The sequence below is a fragment of the Ascaphus truei genome, chromosome 19 (assembly GCF_040206685.1).
Source record: "Ascaphus truei isolate aAscTru1 chromosome 19, aAscTru1.hap1, whole genome shotgun sequence".
NCBI classification, from domain to species: Eukaryota; Metazoa; Chordata; class Amphibia; order Anura; family Ascaphidae; genus Ascaphus; species Ascaphus truei.
Window position 1 is genome coordinate 32,231,742 of NC_134501.1, and position 10,119 is coordinate 32,241,860.

Sequence of the window (10,119 nt, forward strand, 5' to 3'; positions counted from 1 at the left end):
TTTGTTTTCTGTTTAAACTGTGGCAGTCTCAGTGCCTGGGACTGAATAAACCAGGCATAGCCTGTTTAAAGGAACAGTACGTGACGTCTCATCATTTAACCTACCCTAAAAGACCGTGTTCTAACAGTCCCGGACAGACGGCGGAGCCCCGGAGTAAGCCGTTTGTCACATATGGTGGAGAATGCGGGCAGAACACTAAAAGGTCTGGGGGTTAAAGAACTTTAAAGAAAAAAAAAAAAAAGGTTTTTTTTCTCTCTCTCCAAACAAGATGGAAGACGTGGTGAGTGCGCTGGTACGCAATGTCGCTGTCCAGAGAGACGCGAATGAAGCCCTGCAACAGGCGAATGCAAACCAGCAAGAGACAAACCGCTTGCTGAAAGAGGAGCAACAGCGGTTCGCTCAGGGCTTACAGCAGGAACTCGAGATCCTGAGGGAGACTATCAGTAACCTTCCACTGGCAGCGGCAGCCCCAGTTCCGAAAATGACCAGGGCAAGCCACTACCTTCAGAAGATGGGACCCTCGGATGATGTGGAAGCCTATCTTCTCACGTTTGAACGCACGGCACAGAGAGAGGGATGGCCAGAAGCTGAGTGGGCTGGTCTAATCGCACCCTTCCTAAGCGGCGAACCCCAGAAGGCTTACTTTGATCTAGAGCCAGCCGAAGCTAACGTCTATGCAAAATTGAAGTTCGAGATCCTCGCCCGCCTCGGCGTAACCACGGCTGTTCGCGCCCAAAGGTTTCACGCATGGTCCTTCACGATGGATAAAGCCACCCGAAGCCAGATGTATGACCTCATCCACCTCGCCCGGAAGTGGCTACAACCCGAGATCAACTCAGCAAGCCACATCGTGGAACGGTTGGTCATGGACCAGTTCTTGAGGAAACTTCCCTCTGCCTTACGCCATTGGGTCAGTCGGAGTGACCCCCACAATGCGGATGAGCTTGTGGCCCTCGTAGAAAGGTACAATGCAGCAGGAGAGCACCCGCAACCCACAGTCGTGGAGCAACCCCACTACCCGAGGTTCCAGGACTCTTCCAGAGACGGTAAAAGGGTACCGGGGTTAAGGGGAGCTGAAGAGCGGCGACCACCTTCACGCAGCACCAGCAACAGTGGTTCACACACTAAGGGCAATAGCCAACATGGGGAGCCGGGAAAAGGCTCTAAGTGGGACACAGACTATGTACCTAAATGTGTAAATTGTCATGAGAGGGGCCACACAGCAAAAATCTGCCCACTAAATGATGAGCCCATGCAATGCAACAGCGTGGAACCTTATTCGCTGTTGTCCCAATGTATGGGCCCTAGCCCAGAGGACCCCTTGAATAACCATCTGTGGGCATTTGTAAAGGTTAATGGTAAGAGGGTTCGGGCACTTCTTGACTCTGGGAGTATGGTCACACTAGTGTCCGAATACCTATTGCCCATTAAGAAGAAACAGGTAAACAGTTCACAAAGAGTGGCAATTTGTTGTATACATGGGGATAATCATGAATATTCCACTGTTGATGTTTTTTTTGAAACAGAATTTGGTTCTTTAGATTTCAAGGTGGGTGTTGTACCCAAACTGGCACATGATGTGTTAATAGGGACCGACTTTCCCCATTTTCTAAAAATGTGGTCCCCAGCTCAGAATAGCGCCCAGAGTTCAATAGCAGACCATAACGAAGTGTTAGAAGAAACAAATCCTTTCCCTTTTTCAGAAATGGAGGTTGACGAGGGCCCAAATAAGAAAGGGGAAAAGGAGGAGTGCTGTGAAATTCCCTTCCCCATCACTACTTTGGTAGGGAATACCCCAAATCAAGATGTTGATCAGGCACTTACCACCCCAGTACAGGATAAGACCCTCGCTGACCTAGAGGTCAGTCCTGGGAGTTTTAAGAAGGCCCAGTGGGAGGACCCCACATTAGCGGTAGCAAGGGGAAATATACGGGACCAGAATAGTACTCATGGCCAACCAGATAGGTCACTTGCTTACCCCTACTTCAAGGTAGAGAACGACCTAGTATATCGGGTTGATAAAAGAAAATCAGTTACAACTAAACAATTGTTGGTACCACGGACATTCCGTAACGTAGTATTACACCTCGCACATAGTCATCCATTGGGGGGACACCTAGGGGTGGAAAAGACAAAAGAAAAGGTTCTCCGAAGCTTTTATTGGCCTGGGGTTCTGGCAGAAATTACAAACTATTGTTCCTCATGCCCAGAATGTCAGATCACCGCCCCGTTCAAAGCATACCGCAGCCCATTGGTACCCCTTCCCATAATAGAGGTACCATTTGACCGGATTGCTATGGATCTAGTAGGACCCCTAATAAAGTCTGCTAGGGGACATCAGCATATATTGGTAATATTAGATTATGCTACCCGATATCCGGAGGCAGTTCCCCTACGTAGCACCTCTGCTAAAAACATAGCAAAAGAGTTAGTACTTCTGTTTTCCCGGGTCGGAATTCCTAAAGAGATCTTATCTGACCAGGGAACACCATTTATGTCCCAAGTAACAAAAGAGCTATGTAAACTCCTAAAAATCAAGCATCTCAGAACCTCAGTCTATCATCCACAAACAGATGGTTTAGTGGAAAGGTTCAATAAAACCTTAAAGAGCATGTTACGCCGGGCGGTCGATAAGGATGGGAAAAACTGGGACTGTTTGTTACCATACCTGTTATTTGCCATTAGGGAAGTTCCCCAGTCATCCACAGGCTTCTCCCCGTTTGAACTATTGTATGGCCGACATCCAAGGGGCTTACTGGATATAGCCAAAGAAACTTGGGAACACGAGGTTACCCCTTACAGAAGTGTAATAGAGCATGTTGCCCAAATGCAGGACCGCATTGCTGCAGTCCTACCCATAGTGAGGGAACACATGGAGAAAGCTCAAGAAGCACAAAGGAATACGTATAATAAGGGTGCTAGGGTCAGAATTTTTTTTCCAGGTGATAGGGTACTAGTTCTGGTTCCCACCGTGGAGAGTAAATTCCTTGCTAAATGGCATGGGCCATATGAGGTCTTGGAAAGAGTGGGAGAAGTAAATTATAGGGTAAGGCAGCCAGGTAGGAGGAAACCTGAGCAAATTTACCATATAAACCTACTCAAGCCCTGGAAAGATAGAGAGGTCTTGTTAACTCTAGTACCCCCAGGTCCGTCAGAGAATCAAGAAACTGACCCAGAGGTTAGCATAGCTGAAACACTGTCCGTGCATCAGAAACGAGAGGTCCAGAGTTTAGTGAGAAGGAACAAAGAAATCTTCTCTACACAGCCAGGTAAAACTAACGTAATTAAACATGACATAGTCTCTGAACCGGGGGTCCGAGTTAACCTTAAACCGTACCGAATCCCAGAGGCCAAGAGAGAGGCTATAAGTTTAGAGGTTAAAAAAATGCTAAAACTAGGCGTAATTGAGGAATCCCAAAGTGGGTGGAACAGCCCTATAGTTTTAGTCCCAAAGCCAGACGGTACAACAAGGTTTTGTAATGACTACCGGAAACTAAACGCGGTGTCAAAATTTGATACTTATCCTATGCCCAGGGTGGATGAACTTGTAGAGAGACTGGGCAAAGCCCGATATCTCACAACCCTAGACCTAACAAAAGGGTACTGGCAGGTTCCCCTCACAGAAAGGGCAAAAGAAAAAACAGCCTTCTCAACCCCAGACGGCCTCTTTCAATATAAGGTGCTGCCTTTTGGCTTACATGGAGCTCCCGCCACATTCCAAAGAATGATGGATAAAATTTTAAAACCACATGTTCGGTACGCTGCCGCCTACCTGGATGATGTGGTAATCCATAGTGAAGATTGGCAGTCCCACCTTCCAAAGGTCCAAGCTGTGCTCGACGCAGTTCGGTCTGCTGGACTAACTGCTAACCCCGCTAAATGCACTATTGGTCTGGAGGAGGCCAAGTATCTGGGGTATTCTATTGGTAGAGGGTTACTCAAACCACAAACACTCAAAGTAGAGGCGATACAAAATTGGCCAAGGCCAGTCACAAAAAAACAAGTAAGGACCTTTTTGGGGTTAATTGGCTACTATAGGAGGTTTATTCCCAATTTTGCAACTAAGGCAACCCCACTAACCGACCTCACAAAAGCAAGAGGACCGCTAATGGTAAAGTGGTCCCCCGAAGCCGAACAGGCCTTTAGAAGCCTGAAAGAAGCTCTCTGTGCCCAACCAGTGTTGGTCACACCTGACTTCTCCAAAGAGTTCGTAGTCCAAACCGACGCATCTGAGGTAGGGCTGGGGGCGGTACTCTCCCAGGAGTCTCAAGGGGAGGAGCACCCCATCCTTTATTTAAGTAGGAAACTAAATCCCCAGGAGAAAAATTACTCCATAGTCGAGAAAGAGTGTCTCGCAATAAAGTGGGCTGTAGAGACACTCAAGTATTATCTGTTGGGGAGAAAGTTCCGATTGGTCACAGATCATGCACCCCTTACCTGGATGTGTCAAAATAGGGAGAAGAACGCTAGGGTGACCAGGTGGTTCCTAAGCCTACAGCCCTTTAAATTTTCTGTGGAACACAGGTCGGGGCACAAACATGGCAATGCCGACGGGTTGTCAAGGATGCACTCCCTAATATCCATGGTCGCTCACCCCTCGAGGTCTGAGCTGGGGGGGAGGATATGTGACAGAAACCAGGGGTTGGTAATAAACTCCATATACAGGGCTCCCAGGATACTGAACAGTTTCTGTCCTGTCTAAGCTGAACAGGGCAGCCTCGTGGTACAGGCACTCCATTCCACAGTTTGTCTGCTGCCTGTTTTCTGTCACCTGTCATGCTGATTAGAGTTCAGGTATATAAGACCTGTTTCCTGTTTCCTCTGGGCCCCGCCCAAGAGCCTGGAAGGCTGCTGAACTGCAGAGGGGTGAGAAAGCCTCTTTCCCAAATCGCTTCATTCATTCTGTTAGTTTGTCTAAAGACTGCAAAGGTACTTATTTTGTTGGTGGAAGTGGACAAGCCACTTCCAACTCTGAGTCAGGGACATCTAAGTTTAAGTTATCGCTCAGACGAGCAGCTTTTTGTTTGGCTTTGTTTTCTGTTTAAACTGTGGCAGTCTCAGTGCCTGGGACTGAATAAACCAGGCATAGCCTGTTTAAAGGAACAGTACGTGACGTCTCATCATTTAACCTACCCTAAAAGACCGTGTTCTAACAGTCCCGGACAGACGGCGGAGCCCCGGAGTAAGCCGTTTGTCACAATGGATTCCGAATCACTTGAATTCCATTTACACGTTTCCCCTACTGATAACTCGGACTGTGAAATCTTCACACTGAGCACCATCCCAGAGACAATGAGACCAGGAAGTGAGAGCAAAACAGAGTAGGTGGCAGACAGGGTTAGGGGACAGTGAACAGATGTTGTTCTCCTTAGCATGGCAGTGCACAGGGGTGTATTGTCTGTTCTGCTGAACTCCTATGTTTAAATTAATAAAATAAAAAAAATAACAAATGTAAAATATATATTTTTCTATTTTTGAAAGATAAACTTTGCCATGTTGGCATAATCATATTACATACAGTACAGATGTAGCAGATATTACTCCTTAATAGCGGGTCATACACAATGCGCCAGTGGGAGCGGCCACCATTGAAACCGCCACGTACAAAAAATAGGCGGGGCTAACTAATTGTTGCACACAGCAATAGTACAGCAGGTCCAATAACGTCTGCTACATCTGTATTACATCTTGCTACTTTTGCAAGAACTATTTTTTTGGCATACTGTACCTTGGGCTTCGAGTTCTATTGATTGATTTGATTTGGGGGAGGGGGGTTTGTTGACTATCACACATTTTGTTTATTGCTTTAAGATGGCAGGGATGTTTCCCATGGTTATTCTCCATATTTTGTTTCATATTAAACAATTATCACAGTGTTTGTGTTCTGTATTTGGTTTCACTTTTAAAATTGTTGTCGTTATTTTCTGTTTTTATTCTTATTTGTAATTTGTGCTGGTTACATAACGAGCAGAGCCCCGAAGTGCAATGTAGAAAAGGAAAAGGCACATTTTATATCAGTGCTAGTTGTTGGGTGAACATTCTGGTCCCGACAGGACGACCCAGGAACATTACAATGTTGTGCTTGGAAGGATTTCAAATATCGAAGAAAGACTGAACAGGATAGTGGAAACAAAGAATAAGGGAGTAAAACAAAGGATTATAAAGTGAAAGAGATAGTAAAAATGTAAGTGAGGGGAAAGGAAGAGTAAGTGAGTGCGTGGGAAATGAGACTCAGACCTAGGGAGGAATACAAGGATGAAGTGGTAAAGTGAAAGAGAAATTCATAGGTAATTAAACAGGAATACGGAAAGATATTTAGAGATAAACAGAAAGGTAGCAGCTATATAGTTAGACAGGAGCATAGATAGAGGTCCAAATATAGATACTGTAGATAGTTACTGTATATGTAGCCCTCTTTACCACTGATTAAAGAGACTACCGGTACCTGTCTGGCTGCCAGAAGGCCTGAGCATCCGCCTCTGGGAGCCTGGGGTGTCACTTGTCTGCCCTGATGCAGCGCCTCCACCTGTGAGAAATCTCAGTGCAGTGGGATGATCCACACACAGGAACCAATAATAGTAATAACCAGACCACAAGTATGTAATAACGACTTTACTGAACATATATATCTTATACTTCTACCCCACAATATATATATATATTACACTATATATTACACTCCCAACCCCCTTACACCAAGTGAGTGTCCCTACAGTACAAAGGGTGCCTGGCACCAATACCCTGATGTCCTTTTACCCAATGTCAAGGCGCTCCCAAAAGTGTGTATGGTAGTGCTACCCGTGAACCGTTGGTGCACTTCAGTTGAGGTACCTGCCGGGTACTCCAATACCCGAAGCGACCAATTAACAACGGATCCTGGAGATCCAGCAGCGACGTCGTAAGCGAAGCCTCCACCTCCGTGTGGGGTGGGTTCCAGCTGTATGGTCACACCAATAAAATAGTCTTTAATGATATATGACTGGATCGGGTCTCAGACCGCAGGCTATGCTTCACAATGTGGCGTCTTCACTGGCACTATAAACTAACTACATACAGCTAATGGGGAAATGTCCCTAGCTAGGGGGTTCCCTGTAGCAGCCACAATCTAATTAGGTGATTGGGAACTATCTTCGACCTAAGGGGGTTAATCTGACCTAGTCTGGGTGCCATTAACACCCAGATCCTATCTTCCCTGTCTCAGTACTGGCTCCAACTGAATTAACTGTCAGCTTGCCCTCCAAGCGCTCCCAAAGTTCCAATCTCCCCTCAGGAAATTCTAGCAGCCCTACTGGCTGTACTGTGTCACATGACCTCAGCTCCTGGGGCATTCTGGGGAGTGTAGTCCCCCTGCAGAGCAACATAGTGAAGACGAAGGGGGTGGGACAGAGGGTGACAAGGCTACATATATATTAAGGTATAGACAGAAAATACAGATCAGGTTGCCACCGTCTACTGAAGGCTACCTCGGAGCCAACTTTTTAAAATTTAGCGCTTCCTTTCGTCTCCCGGCATCTCCCCCTGCCACTCCTGTCAATATGGCCATGCCGCGTCATGTGACACCGCATTGCCATGACAACCGGACGCTATGTGACATCACACTGCATCAAGTTGCCATGACAACGAGACTTATGGCGCTGAGTCGTTACTTGACGTCACGTTGCTATGACAACAGGATGCCTTATGGCGCCGAGGCGTCACGTGATGTCCCGTTGTCATGGCATGTAGCATCCTGTTGTCATGGCAATGCAGCACCATGTGATGCCGCGCGGCGATATTGACGAGTTGCAGGGGAAGATGACAGGAGGATACCGGGATACGCCATCGCACGCCGCCACCAGGAGGTTTACAAGGTAAACCCGTATCCTAGAGATACTTGGTCAAAACCATTAGTCTCTGGGTGAAACCCAGAGTGGTGGCAACCCTGGCAATACTCTGTCCCACAATGAGCACCTTTTGTTAACATTGTCCCTCTAGAGTGTAAGCTCTCCCGACAAGCAGGGCCCTCATTATCTCTGTATCTGTTTGTTCTTGATTGTCCTTATTTGTATGTCATCCTGTTTATGTAATATACAGAGCTCTGTACCCCCCATTGTACCGCGCTGCGGAGTATGTTGGCGCTTCACGTATGTAGCCCTGGTGGAGGCGCTGCATCAAGTAGTGGTAATATATCGCCCCGGGCTCTCCCTGGCAGAGGCTCAGGCCCTGCGAGCCAACAGGTTAATAACAGCATTAGTAGCCTTTCTGTATTCATGGGGAAACAGGGCTACACGTATACTGTAAACAACGATGATAGTAATACCAAGAGACTCTCGCCCATGCGGACGGAAAGATTGATGTGACAGGGTTATTAAATAAGATGTTTTCAAAGCACCAGAATAAAACGGAATGATCCTTCAATAAGTTAAATGTGTGATGTCTATTCCTGATGTCTTAGCCCAGGGGTACTCCACTCCAGTCTTAAAGCTCAGTACATCCAGCATGCAATCTTCTCTCATCAATTTGACAGGAGGATAATCTGTCCCGCAGTTAATGTTCTGTATTTCCTCTGTCTTGCTTCACTTTTCTCCTTAACACACTGAAGGAATATCACTAAGATGCGTGCCGAACAATGACAATTCTTAACAGACTGAAGGCTAAAATAAAAAAGGGTGTTTTGAAGGCATTCACATCTCCCACGGTTACTGTATTGCAAACATATTCAAATATAGACGTGCTGCAACTTGAAAGACCCTCTTTTAATTCCATCATCCAACTTGGACCATGTGGAGAGAGCACTGCACTCCCCGATGTATGGAGACCATCCTTAATGCTGGAACACCCTTCTTACTGTTCTCGTGTGGTTACACATTTTAACATCAAGAGGATGTACAGACAAACTCCAAGCCCACGACCATAGTCTGCAATGATCTCAGCGGTCTTGACAAGAGTCAAATAGACTTTGAAAGTCTTTTTTTTTTTTTGTAACAATTTCTTTTATTGGTCATTTTTTCAAGCATATTTTACATACATTTCTGTCTTGAGCCCAAGGTAGTTGTACATTGTGACCAATGTCTTTTTCTCATTTTCCGCAGAAGGAAAAAGGGGTGAAAAAGAAAGAGAGGGGGGAGGTGGGAGATGGGAGAGGGGGAGGGCTAGGACGAGGAGAGAGGAGCACTAACAGGGGGGGGGAGGGAGGACGAACTGGTGAGGTGGGAGGGCATGGCGGGGGGGGAGGGAGGGGCTGAGGCCGTGTCCATTTCCACGGCTCACGAGAGCAGCATATTTTCCCGCTTTAGGACGTCCTCAGTCTATTCTGCTCTAGTTCTATCTCCCTAGCCAGGGTTCCCAGGTGTTCTGGAATTGGGGTATCTTTTTCAGGAGCATGGCCATGAGCTTCTCCATTAACATTACCTCGTTGATTCTCCTGATCACAGTTGTCCTTGAGGGGGGTTTGATGTGCTTCCAGGCAGCTGCAATTGAGCACCTGGCTGCTGTTAATATGGCCGTGATGAGCCTGGACATCGGGGAGGGGATGTCTTCCATAGGTTTGCCCAGCACCAGGGTCAGCGGGTCATTGAAAGTCTTTTTAATGATCTAGACATCATGCATAATGATCTGGGGAGATCTCTTCGTCAGGTGGAAGTACGTATGGGAGATCTCCTGGAAACATTGTACATGATGTCTAGATCAATATAAAGACTTGCAATGTTTAGTTTTTGGAGTGCCACAGAATCTTGTCCTTTATTGAAGTCACTGAGTGATTTTTGCTGGGATTGTCTCTCAGTTTAACAAGAGATGCTGGTTTGGGTCTGTGATTGCACTGGGCCTGCACCGTTGAAACTGAATTCATCCTGAAACAGTCCTGTCTGAAATCCAGGAAATGAACACCATTAAATATATATACAGAAAAGAGAGCAGCGCTATCAGTGTGTGAGTGTTGGTGTGTTCTAGAATAGTGCAGTAACAATTTGTGTTGTAAAAATTGTGTAATGGTGTGAGATAAAATGAAAAAAATAGATATAATAATATATATATAACAAAAATGAGTTATATATAAAAATAACACAAAAAATATATAAATAGAACAGTGTCCAGTGAAAAAATAAAAATAGAACAGACCAGTCCAATATGGTAGATGAA